This window comes from Crinia signifera, chromosome 1 (genome assembly GCF_055691185.1).
Source record: "Crinia signifera chromosome 1, ASM5569118v1, whole genome shotgun sequence".
Taxonomy (NCBI): domain Eukaryota; kingdom Metazoa; phylum Chordata; class Amphibia; order Anura; family Myobatrachidae; genus Crinia; species Crinia signifera.
In genome coordinates this window covers 9,835,526-9,849,891 of record NC_139217.1, presented here as the reverse complement: position 1 = coordinate 9,849,891, position 14,366 = coordinate 9,835,526, and the positions used below count along the sequence as shown (strand labels likewise).

Genomic DNA, 14,366 nt, shown 5'->3' with positions numbered 1-14,366 from the left:
AAATCACTGTAACATAGCATTCTGTATGCAGGTACAGCCACAGTCGCACACAGAATATAGGCATGCCACATATCATTTTGATCATCGGAAGTTCCTTGTGTGTGCCCAACATTAGCAGAACTGGCCAGGAGCTGCATGGCTTATTGAGGCAAGATGTATGAGGAAACATCTGTATCCAAGCAGAGGTCCCAGTGTTAGCGGCTGTGCAAGTGCTGTCTGCGGGAAGGTTGGTTGTGCAATACTGTTCAGCATATGTGTAAGGGGCATTATGTGTGTCATGTATAAAGCATTAATAATGTGCGACATATGTGTAACAGGCATTATGTGTGTCATGTGTATAAGGGCATTAATAATGTGCGACATATGTGTAACAGGCATTATGTTTGTCATGTATAAATGCATTAATAATGTGCGACATGTGTAACAGGCATTATGTGTGTCATGTGTATAAGGGCATTAATAATGTGCGACATGTGTAACAGGCATTATGTGTGTCATGTGTATAAGGGCATTAATAATGTGCAACATATGTGTAAGGGGCATTATGTGTGTCATGTGTATAAGGGCATTAATAATGTGCAACATATGTGTAAGGGGCATTATGTGTGTCATGTATAAATGCATTAATAATGTGCGAAATATGTGTAACATGCATTATGTGTGTCATGTGTATAAGGGTATTAATAGTGTTCAACATATGTGTAAGGGGCATTATGTGTGTCATGTGTATAAGGGCATTAATAATGTGCAACAATACAGTATGTGTAAGGGGCATTATGTGTGTCATGTGTATAAGGGCATTAATAATGTGCAACATATGTGTAAGGGGCATTATGTGTGTCATTATGTGTATGAAGGGCATTAAAAAAGGTTGGCATAATGTGTAAGGGGCATTATGGACATTAATAATGTGTATCATGTGTAAGGGGCATTACTGTGTGGTATTATCAGGGGTACCGAGAGAAAGGGGTAGGAGGTCCAAATTACTCAGGCCAAAGTCTGATGGAAGGGCCCAGTAGGGGCCCTGGGCCCCCTCCCCTTAAATGACAGCAGCAGCTGCAGCTCTCTCCTCTGCCCAGCACACACTGCTTTGTGCTGGGTAGCAGTGTGGCCATGGAGGGTGCTTAAAATACAATATTTTCTCAGGATTTTTTTCTAAGGGTATAATGTGAATAATGTGAGGAGTAATGTACATAAGGTAAAGTGGTACTACACTGTGTGATGAAACGTGAATAAGGGACACCATCGCATGATATAATGTGAATAAAGTTGCACTACTGTGTGGCATAATTTGAATTGGGGGGGCTATTGTGTGGCCATGCCCCTTCCCAGCAAGAACACACCCCTGTTTGTGCTGCGCACCGAATGTGTGCACGGTTTCTATTTAAAATATTGCGGGTAGGAGCACCAACATGATGACCGCTATGATGAGGGGTGCTGAGAAAGGGGAGCAGGGTCAGAGGCGGAACTAGTGGTGGTGCTAGGGAGCACAGGCCAAAATCTAGCCTAGGGCATCATTTAGGCTAGGGCCGGCTCTGAGTGGGGGAGCAGGACAGTAACAGGCTAGTGGGGGGGCAGGTCAGTAACAGGCTAGGGGGGGGGTGGGGTGGGCAGTAACAGGGTAGTGGGGGGGGGGTGGGCAGTAACAGGGTAGTGGGGGGGGCAGGGCAGTAACAGGGTAGTGGGGGGGGGGGCAGGGCAGTAACGGGGTAGTGGGGGGGGGGAGGTTAGTAACAAGCTAGTAAAGGGGGGGCAGGGCACTAACAGGGTAGTGGGGAGCAGGGCAGTAACAGGCTAGTGGAGGAGAAGGACAGTAACAGGCTAGTGGGGGAGCAGGACAGTAACAGGCTAGTGGGGGGTGCAAGGCAGTAACAGGCTAGTGGGGGGGCAGGTCAGTAAAAGGGTATTGGGGGGGGGGGGGGCAGGTCAGTAACAGGCTAGTTGGGGGGGGCAGGGCAGTAACAGGGTAGTGGGGGGAGCAGGGCAGTAACAGGCTAGTGGGGGGGGGGCAGGTCAGTAACAGGCTAGTGGGGGGGGGGGGGGGCAGGTCAGTAACAGGCTAGTGGGGGGGGGGGGGGCAGGTCAGTAACAGGCTAGTGGGGGGGCAGGGCAGTAACAGGCTAGTGGGGGAGCAGGACAGTAACAGGCTAGTGGGGGGTGCAGGGCAGTAACAGGCTAGTGGGGGGGGGGGGGCAGGGCAGTAACAGGGTAGTGGGGGGAGCAGGGCAGTAACAGGCTAGTGGGGGGGGGGCAGGTCAGTAACAGGCTAGTGGGGGGGAGCAGGACAGTAACAGGCTAGTGGGGGGTGCAGGGCAGTAACAGGCTAGTGGGGGGGGGGGGGCAGGGCAGTAACAGGCTAGTGGGGGGTGCAGGGCAGTAACAGGCTAGTGGGGGGGGGGGGCAGGGCAGTAACAGGGTAGTGGGGGGAGCAGGGCAGTAACAGGCTAGTGGGGGGGGGGGGCAGGTCAGTAACAGGCTTGTTGGGGGGGGGGGCAGGTCAGTAACAGGCTAGTGGGGGGGGGGGGCAGGGCAGTAACAGGCTAGGGGGGGGGGGGCAGGGCAGTAACAGGCTAGTGGGGGGGGCAGGGCAGTAACAGGCTAGTGGGGGGGGGGCAGGGCAGTAACAGGGTAGTGGAGGAGCAGAGAAAAGCTGGTGAATGTTAGGTGCCGGAGGTGGGGGGTATAGGTGCCGGAGGTGGGGGATGTAGGTGTTAAGCAGCTCACACAAAGGAATAGTCAATTCCTCAAATAATATATACAAGAGAAAAAGAAAAAGTGGAGCGCTATCACAAAAAATTATCAACCAGTTTGTTAAAATATTGGGTACTTGTGTAGTTTCATGGCGGCAGCATACGCTTCGTTTGAAGCTACGCTAATAGTGTAGCCCCATGGCTGCCTTATGTCACGGATGGAGGACTGGGAGGGTTGCTCAGGAACCACTCTAGGACTCACAGAGGTAAGGTTACATCCTGCTGGTTTAATGATAAAAGGTTTCATAAGAAAACACAAATAAGGTAGCGTCCCTTTAAGAAACAAACTGGCAAAGCAATAGTGCTCGAATACCTCTTAGAGCCGAAGATAAACTGAGAGTCTTATAACTGAAGACCACGCCCCTGGGCGTATAGTTAGGGAGGAGTCTCTGGGAAGTAGGTGGAGAGATGCTGGTAGAGACAGTACTTGTGGCAGGACGGACAGGTTACTGTAAGGAAGTTGAGATGACGGTAGGACTGAAGACTAAACGGAAGAAACAAAGGGGCAGATGTATGAAGGGTCGTTATGGGGGAGAAGGGGTATCAGCGCACGTTATGTGCACTGATACCGCTTCTCCCCCATGTATGAAGCAGCCAGCGTGTGGTACAGGACATATCGGCGCTGCTATCTTCGCCAGCATCAGGCTGGCGAAGCCCTATCTAAACAGCAGGGACAGCGCTGTCCCTGCTGTCAGCTGCGCTGGGGATCTCGCGTGAGTAGCGAGATCCCGCGCATGCCCAGTGCAGCCGGCTGGGGGACAGGAGACAGCGCATCAGTGTAAACTGATGAGCTATCTCCAGGAGGGGACATCGCCGGAGGGGGGAGTTGGCGCTCCTCCGCTTCGGCAGACAAGATGTTAATACCTCTTGTCGGTCTCCCCTCCTTGCTAATGAGGCGAAGCAGGAAGTATTATAGCGGCGCGATAAGCGCTGCTATGATACATCTGCCCCTAATTGAGATGAAGTGTGACTGAGGTGATGGCTGCAAAGAGTGGATGAGGATGGTACAGGGGCCCGATTGACCCAGCTGGCGGAGTGGTGGCGGACCACTGCGAGGTACTGGCGACACTCAGCAGGTGGATAGGCTGGGCCGGGAACGCTGACAGGTCTGGACTGGAGAGGCTGTGATTGGATAAGAAGATTCCAGGATCGACAAGGACTAACAGGCAAGGGAGCAGGAATGAGCCAGGAGTCTTCAGCTGTGGCTAGCTAGACACTGGTTTGCTCTGGACAGCCTCCCTAAATCCCTAGGGAGCAACTGTGTGAGGATCCCGGGGTCATGCAGCTGCACCGAGCGACTTATGCTTCCCGCATGGGCCCCAATTCCCTCCCGAGTACCAAAGATCGCACAGAAAGACCACAATAGCAAGGTACAACGGAACCTTTATTACATAAAGACTAAATCAAACATGTAAACCGTAACCACACTATGTACATATATATACAGGAAGCATTAACATAGAACACAGTTATGGATAGACCAATATGACTAGAACCACGCTATGTACATATATATATATATATATACAGGAAGCATTAACATAGAACACAGTTATGGATAGACCAATATGACTAGAACCACACTATGTACATATATATATATATACAGGAAGCATTAACATAGAACACAGTTATGGATAGATCAATATGACTAGAACCACACTATGTACATATATATATACAGGAAGCATTAACATAGAACACAGTTATGGATAGACCAATATGACTAGAACCACACTATGTACATATATATACAGGTAGCATTAACATAGAACACAGTTATGGATAGACCAATATGACTAGAACCACACTATGTACATATATATATACAGGAAGCATTAACATAGAACACAGTTATGGATAGATCAATATGACTAGAACCACACTATGTACAAATATATACAGGAAGCATTAACATAGAACACAGTTATGGATAGACCAATATGACTAGAACCACACTATGTACATATATATATACAGGTAGCATTAACATAGAACACAGTTATGGATAGACCAATATGAATAGAACCACACTATGTACATATATATACAGGAAGCATTAACATAGAACACAGTTATGGATAGACCAATATGACTAGAACCACACTATGTACATATATACACAGGAAGCATTAACATAGAACACAGTTATGGATAGACCAATATGACTAGAACCACACTATGTACATATATATATATATATATATATATATATATACAGGAAGCATTAACATAGAACACAGTTATGGATAGACCAATATGACTAGAACCACACTATGTACATATATATATATATATATACAGGAAGCATTAACATAGAACACAGTTATGGATATAGACCAATATGACTAGAACCACACTATGTACATATATATATATATATATATATATATATATACATACAGGAAGCATTAACATAGAACACAGTTATGGATAGACCAATATGACTAGAACCACACTATGTACATATATATATACAGGTAGCATTAACATAGAACACAGTTATGGATAGACCAATATGACTAGAACCACACTATGTACATATATATACAGGAAGCATTAACATAGAACACAGTTATGGATAGACCAATATGACTAGAACCACACTATGTACATATATATATATACAGGAAGCATTAACATAGAACACAGTTATGGATAGACCAATATGACTAGAACCACACTATGTACATATATATACAGGAAGCATTAACATAGAACACAGTTATGGATAGACCAATATGACTAGAACCACACTATGTACATATATATACAGGAAGCATTAACATAGAACACAGTTATGGATAGACCAATATGACTAGAACCACACTATGTACATATATACACAGGAAGCATTAACATAGAACACAGTTATGGATAGACCAATATGACTAGAACCACACTATGTACATATATATACAGGTAGCATTAACATAGAACACAGTTATGGATAGATCAATATGACTAGAACCACACTATGTACATATATATACAGGAAGCATTAACATAGAACACAGTTATGGATAGACCAATATGACTAGAACCACACTATGTACATATATACACAGGAAGCATTAACATAGAACACAGTTATGGATAGACCAATATGACTAGAACCACACTATGTACATATATACACAGGAAGCATTAACATAGAACACAGTTATGGATAGACCAATATGACTAGAACCACACTATGTACATATATATACAGGAAGCATTAACATAGAACACAGTTATGGATAGACCAATATGACTAGAACCACACTATGTACATATATATATACAGGAAGCATTAACATAGAACACAGTTATGGATAGACCAATATGACTAGAACCACACTATGTACATATATATATACAGGAAGCATTAACATAGAACACAGTTATGGATAGACCAATATGACTAGAACCACACTGTACATATATATATATATACAGGAAGCATTAACATAGAACACAGTTATGGATAGACCAATATGACTAGAACCACACTATGTACATATATATATATATATATATACAGGAAGCATTAACATAGAACACAGTTATGGATAGACCAATATGAATAGAACCACACTATGTACATATATATACAGGAAGCATTAACATAGAACACAGTTATGGATAGACCAATATGACTAGAACCACACTATGTACATATATATACAGGAAGCATTAACATAGAACACCGTTATGGATAGACCAATATGACTAGAACCACGCTATGTACATATATATACAGGAAGCATTAACATAGAACACAGTTATGGATAGACCAATATGACTAGAACCACGCTATGTACCTATATATATACAGGTAGCATTAACATAGAACACAGTTATGGATAGACCAATATGACTAGAACCACACTATGTACATATATATACAGGTAGCATTAACATAGAACACCGTTATGGATAGACCAATATGACTAGAACCACACTATGTACATATATATACAGGTAGCATTAACATAGAACACAGTTATGTATAGACCAATATGACTAGAACCACACTATGTACATATATATATACAGGAAGCATTAACATAGAACACAGTTATGGATAGATCAATATGACTAGAACCACACTATGTACATATATATACAGGAAGCATTAACATAGAACACAGTTATGGATAGACCAATATGACTAGAACCACACTATGTACATATATATACACAGGAAGCATTAACATAGAACACAGTTATGGATAGACCAATATGACTAGAACCACACTATGTACATATATATACAGGAAGCATTAACATAGAACACAGTTATGGATAGACCAATATGACTAGAACCACACTATGTACATATATACACAGGAAGCATTAACATAGAACACAGTTATGGATAGACCAATATGACTAGAACCACACTATGTACATATATACACAGGAAGCATTAACATAGAACACAGTTATGGATAGACCAATATGACTAGAACCACACTATGTACATATATACACAGGAAGCATTAACATAGAACACAGTTATGGATAGACCAATATGACTAGAACCACACTATGTACATATATATATACAGGAAGCATTAACATAGAACACCGTTATGGATAGACCAATATGACTAGAACCACACTATGTACATATATATATACAGGAAGCATTAACATAGAACACAGTTATGGATAGACCAATATGACTAGAACCACACTATGTACATATATATATACAGGTAGCATTAACATAGAACACAGTTATGGATAGACCAATATGACTAGAACCACACTATGTACATATATATATACAGGAATCATTAACATAGAACACAGTTATGGATAGACCAATATGACTAGAACCACACTATGTACATATATATACAGGAAGCATTAACATAGAACACAGTTATGGATAGACCAATATGAATAGAACCACACTATGTACATATATATACAGGAAGCATTAACATAGAACACAGTTATGGATAGACCAATATGACTAGAACCACACTATGTACATATATATACAGGAAGCATTAACATAGAACACAGTTATGGATAGACCAATATGACTAGAACCACACTATGTACATATATATACAGGAAGCATTAACATAGAACACAGTTATGGATAGACCAATATGACTAGAACCACACTATGTACATATATATATACAGGTAGCATTAACATAGAACACAGTTATGGATAGACCAATATGACTAGAACCACACTATGTACATATATATATATACAGGAAGCATTAACATAGAACACAGTTATGGATAGACCAATATGACTAGAACCACACTATGTACATATATATATATATATATACAGGAAGCATTAACATAGAACACAGTTATGGATAGACCAATATGACTAGAACCACACTATGTACATATATATACACAGGAAGCATTAACATAGAACACAGTTATGGATAGACCAATATGACTAGAACCACACTATGTACATATATATACAGGAAGCATTAACATAGAACACAGTTATGGATAGACCAATATGACTAGAACCACACTATGTACATATATACACAGGAAGCATTAACATAGAACACAGTTATGGATAGACCAATATGACTAGAACCACACTATGTACATATATACACAGGAAGCATTAACATAGAACACAGTTATGGATAGACCAATATGACTAGAACCACACTATGTACATATATACACAGGAAGCATTAACATAGAACACAGTTATGGATAGACCAATATGACTAGAACCACACTATGTACATATATATACAGGTAGCATTAACATAGAACACAGTTATGGATAGACCAATATGACTAGAACCACACTATGTACATATATATACAGGAAGCATTAACATAGAACACAGTTATGGATAGACCAATATGACTAGAACCACACTATGTACATATATATACAGGTAGCATTAACATAGAACACAGTTATGGATAGACCAATATGACTAGAACCACACTATGTACATATATACACAGGAAGCATTAACATAGAACACAGTTATGGATAGATCAATATGACTAGAACCACACTATGTACATATATACACAGGAAGCATTAACATAGAACACAGTTATGGATAGACCAATATGACTAGAACCACACTATGTACATATATACAGGAAGCATTAACATAGAACACAGTTATGGATAGACCAATATGACTAGAACCACACTATGTACATATATATACACAGGAAGCATTAACATAGAACACAGTTATGGATAGACCAATATGACTAGAACCACACTATGTACATATATATACACAGGAAGCATTAACATAGAACACAGTTATGGATAGACCAATATGACTAGAACCACACTATGTACATATATATATACAGGTAGCATTAACATAGAACACAGTTATGGATAGACCAATATGACTAGAACCACACTATGTACATATATATATATACAGGTAGCATTAACATAGAACACAGTTATGGATAGACCAATATGACTAGAACCACACAAAACAAGAACCCCTGCCCCTATACCGGGAATATCCACCTCAGGGAATACTTGCGTCTGCTGGATGTTGGTCGCTGGGAGGGCGATGATGATGATGATAATGATGTCATCCTGCGCCAATCACTACTCCTGGGAGTAGGGCACCCTGGAAAAGTCACCCAGCTCCAGCTGGCACACTTAAGCCAGGCACCTGTGATTGCTCTTGTGGGGGCAATACGCTTGGCTGCGTTCCCATCTACCAGCACCAGGCGGACAGGCTCTTGGTTCCTGGCAGCCGCCTGTCCTCTGCAGTTTCTCAAACTCAACCAACTCCCAAAACCTTGTGCGAGACCTCTTGAAAACTGCCGAAACTCCCAGGATGCTCTTCTCACCTGGTGACCTCGTAGAGTGCCCTGATTGGTAGGTTTTCAATCCTGCTCTTAGAACGTGTCTCAGAGCCATATGGAGACCCCCCTGTGGCTTTGGAGACAGGTAGTCTGCAAGGATCCCTGTATAGTGTGGCGAGTGCAGCGAGCCACCGAGCCCGAAGCGTGGCGAGCGGACGCGGATTACATGTAAGGTCATCCGCATCCCCTCGCGCTCGCCACACTTTATAAAATCAACTCCACGCCAACGTGGATAGTGGGGGTATGAAAAGGTTGAGAAGATACATAACGCGTCCCACATTGCATTGCCACGGGGAGCGCAAGCTCCATTCCACGGGGCGCACAGATGTCTCGTGCGCACGCACCCCTGGCGGGAGCCGGCTGCTTGCGGGGGCTGGCGACAGAATCGCCAGCCCCACATATATATACCTGCCCTGTATACCCCATATATATATAAAATATATATAAAATATATATATATATATATATATATATATATATATATATATATATATATATATATAAAAGAGAGAGAAAAAAAGGGTGAAAAAAGCACCTCCTAGTGTAGTAATTAATGTGTTCAAAATGACACTTCCACCAATCATGCAACACCCCAAATCGTGAAGGTGTACCATTAATGGTGGTATCCAACCACGTCGTATATCACGTTCTGTCGTCACTCCCAAGCCACACTCAGCAAGTATAGAGAGCCTCCTCAGTCCAAAAGTCAACAGTAATGTACCCTCAAAGGACACAGGGAAAAAACAAAGAGGGAGAACAAAAGACAAAAGTTGTCCGTACAAGATATAAAAATAAATGAAGCTTATCTGCAAACTGCTTAGCCCCTTTGTCAAGGTGTAGGTAGAACAATGTGAAAACAATACAAACCGACTTAAATAGGTGAATAAGAACGGCCTTACCGAATCACGGAGCCCTGGGACGCCGGGAGCTGTCAGCCGGAAGTGCGTCAAACAGGAAATGACGTTATCAGTGACGCGTATGTGTTAGCCGGCTGGAAGGAAGTTGAAGCGCAAGTTGGAACGCAAGCTTCCCCAGTTGCTATAGTGAGCCTGCAGGCTGGCGCTTAACCCGGTTGGTCGCTGGGTCTCCATTCATCGGGGACTGTAAAATGCATTACAATACAAAATTAGTGATCTGTACAAATTATACAGCGTGTCAGATAGGTTAAAGAAGCATATTAAAACAAACCAAAACATAATCTTTGGTATTCAAACAGAGCGTGATACTGTGGATACTCCAGTGTAAATGTGTGAATAGCCCTTTGTGTGTGATTATGGGTTCACTGGTGCCAATTAGAAAAATATATAAGTGTTATTCAGCTGTATAAAATTACATGTATTAAAAAGACCATGCCACTACATCAGCGTCTATGTGTTCCCTATGTTTAGGGGAAGGTCCCACCTGGTCTTGGTGTACATATGTGTGTCACCTTTCTGTTACCATACGGTATGCTCTTTATGTGTCGGCATATTGGTAGCAATTAATTTTACAACAGGCGTGTAATGTTCTATGAAGCTGCGGGTGCGTAATTCTCATCCATGCAGTGCATGTGTTATAATGTTACATATGAGTTCACTCCATGAACGTCTCATATACATGTTATTCACGCAAGAAGAAATCTAAAGGATAGAGAGAAAGATTAAGAAGAAGAAAAAAGCAAACAACGATTGGCTTGGGTTAGGTTCTTATGCCTCCGTTTAGGCTGTTCTCCTTGAGAGATCATATTATCAATGGTTTGTCTATCTCATCAATTGGTGCCGTCGACATCACGGAGCCAATAAGCTGTGTCGACACTTAGATGACACTGGAAATTTAATCTTTATCCACAATAGTATATCTTCAGAAGAATAATAAAAAGGGATAGAAAGATGAGACGGAGAAGAAACAAAAGCACACTCGCGATCGGCCTGAGAGGCCTCTTGGATGGTACCAGATACAGATTATCAACAATAGAAGAATAATAGAAGGATAGAGAGATAAGCTGGAGAGGAAACAAAAGCACACCGCGATCGGCCTATTGGGCCTGGGAGTCATAGTTAACATTACACTGGAAGAAAATTGTAAGGATAGAAAGAGGAGATGGAGAGGAAGCTAAAGCACACCGAAATGAGCCTGTATAGGCTGAAGTTTGTTGCATATTAATCACAAGGGAAGAATAATGAAAGGATAGAAAGATAAGAAGAAGAGGAAACTATAGCACACTGTTAACCCCTTCCCGACATTGGACGTACATTTACGTCATGGTCGGGAAGTACTTCCCGACACATGGCATAAATGTACGTCATGGATTTAAACTGTCACCGCGTCTATAGACGCGGTGACAGTTTGGAGATGTCTGCTGTCCCTGAGCCCCGGTCGGCGATCGCTGCGATTGGCTGTTCAAATGTGAACAGCCAATTGCAGCGTTTTCTGTGTTACCGGCGGCTAAGCCGCTCGGTAACACAGTGATCGGTGGTGATCGGTGCTGTTAAGAACAGCACCGATCACCACCGATCGCCAGCCCCCCCCCCCCCTCCCACCCGGCAGCCCCCCTCACTCCCACCCACCCGGCTGCCGCAGCGCCAGCACCCCTCCCACCCCCCCGCCAGCCGCAGCGCCAGCCCCCCTCCCAAAGCTGGTGACCAAAATGGGGTCACTTGTGGGGGGGTTCCACTGTATTGGTGCTTCGGGGGTCTTGCTAATGCGACATAGCACCCACCATTCATTCCACCACCAAAAATCACTCCTTCCCTTCTGAGTCCTGCCATGCACCCAACTGGTATTTTTTGGTCACATGTGAGGCATTGCCGTACTCGGGAGAAATTGGGGCACAGATTTTGGGGTGCTTTGTATCCTTCATTCCTTGTGAAAATGAAAAATTTTGAGCCAGATCTGCATTTTTGTGTAAAAAAATGTAATTTTTTACAGAAAAATGCAGTTCTGGCTCAAAATTTTTCATTTTCACAAGGAATGAAGGAGACAAAGCACCCCAAAATCTGTGCCCCAATTTCTCCCGAGTACGGCAATGCCTCACATGTGACCAAAAAATACCAGTTGGGTGCATGGCAGGACTCAGAAGGGAAGGAGTGATTTTTGGATTTTGCAGCACAGATTTTGGTGGAATGAATGGTGGGTGCTATGTTGCACCAATACAGTGGAACCCCCCCACAAGTCACCCCATTTTGCAAACTACACCCTTCAGGGAATTCATCAAGGGGTATAGTGTACATTTCAAACCCCCAGGGGTTTCACCAATTTTGATACAACTGAGCTGTGAAAATGAAAAATTATTTTTTTTTATTTTCACTGCCCAGTTGTACCACAATTGGTGAAACCCCTGGGGGTTTGAAATGTACACTATACCCCTAGATGAATTCCCTGAAGGGTGTAGTTTGCAAAATGGGGTCACTTGTGGGGGGGTTCCTAACTTTTAGCATCTTATGGTGCCTAGAAACCTACATGGTGCCTAAAAAATAATCTCATAAAAAGGAGGCTCCAAAATCAAGTAGGTGCTCCTTCTATTATGAAGCCTGTGGTTTGGTCACCGTGCACACTAGGGCCACATATAGGATATTTATGAAAACAAAAGAATTGGGGGAATCAATTTTTAGTCACATTTCTCTAGTAAAATCTACTGTATTCGTTAGAAAAATGTATTAAAATTGAAACTCTGCAAAAAAAATGAAATTTTGAAATTTCACCTACACTTTGTTTTAATTCCTGTGAAACACCTAAAGGGTTAACAAACTTCCAAAATGCTGTTTTGAATACTGTGAGGGGTGCAGTTTTTGAAATGGCATCATTTATGGGGGTGTCTCACATACAAGTCCCTCAAAGTCACATCAGAACTGAACTGGTCCCTAAAAAAATCAGTGTTTGAAATTTTCTTGAAAATTTGAGAATTTGCTATTCATATTTTACGCCTCCTAGTGTCCAAAAAAATGAAAAGGAAGTTGAAATAATGATGGCAACATAAAGTAGACATATGGTCTATGTTAGTTATTAACTATTTTGAGTGGTATGATTATTTGTCTCACAAGCAGAAAATTTAACATTTTGCAAATCGCTAAATTTTCCATTTTTTCACGACATTTTGGTATTTTTCACAAAAAAACACAGACTGTATCGACCCAAATTTACCACTAATTTGAAGTACAATGTGTCACGAAAAAACAATCTCAAAATCACTGGGATAAGTAAAAGCAAAAAAAAGTTATCCCCACTTAAGTGAGACATGTCAGATTTGAAAAAAATGGCTCTGTCAGGAACGCAAAAACTAGCTCTGTCAGGAAGGGGTTAAGCCTGTTAAGGCTCATGTATGATGTTGGACTAATAATAGTGATCAAAGTCCATCTTGATGCGGCACCGACTCCATGTGTGATAGTCCATCAATGAATGTTCAATGGTTGACGGATGGCTCTTATCTTGGAGCTTGTTTGATCCTATCCTGAGGAAACAGTTGTTGGTCCAAAGGGCTCTATAGAAAGACACTGAGAGGTAGTTTGTCATTCAGGCCTGATGGTTTGGTGCTGTTCAACTGGTGTATCCACCATGCCTCTCTCTTTAGAAGGTTTCCATCTCTGTCTCCTCTCCTAAGGGTCTCAGGGATGTGGTCTACTATTGTATGTTTCAGGTCTGATAGCTTGTGTGACTTGGCTGCAAAATGCTTGGCAACAGGCTGTTCATTTTCTTTGCCTGCCAATGCCTTACCTATCGCTGACCTGTGTAGTGCCATTCTTGTCCTCAATGTTCTCACCGTCTTTCCTACATATAGGAGATTACACG

General features: G+C 42.3%; 1 protein-coding gene across 2 annotated transcripts in view; it reads left to right on the top strand.

Moving 5' to 3' along the window:
- LOC146060786 (uncharacterized) overlaps positions 1-14,366 on the top strand; it is a 96,829-nt gene that overhangs the window by 29,026 nt on the left and 53,437 nt on the right. The window lies entirely within an intron of this gene.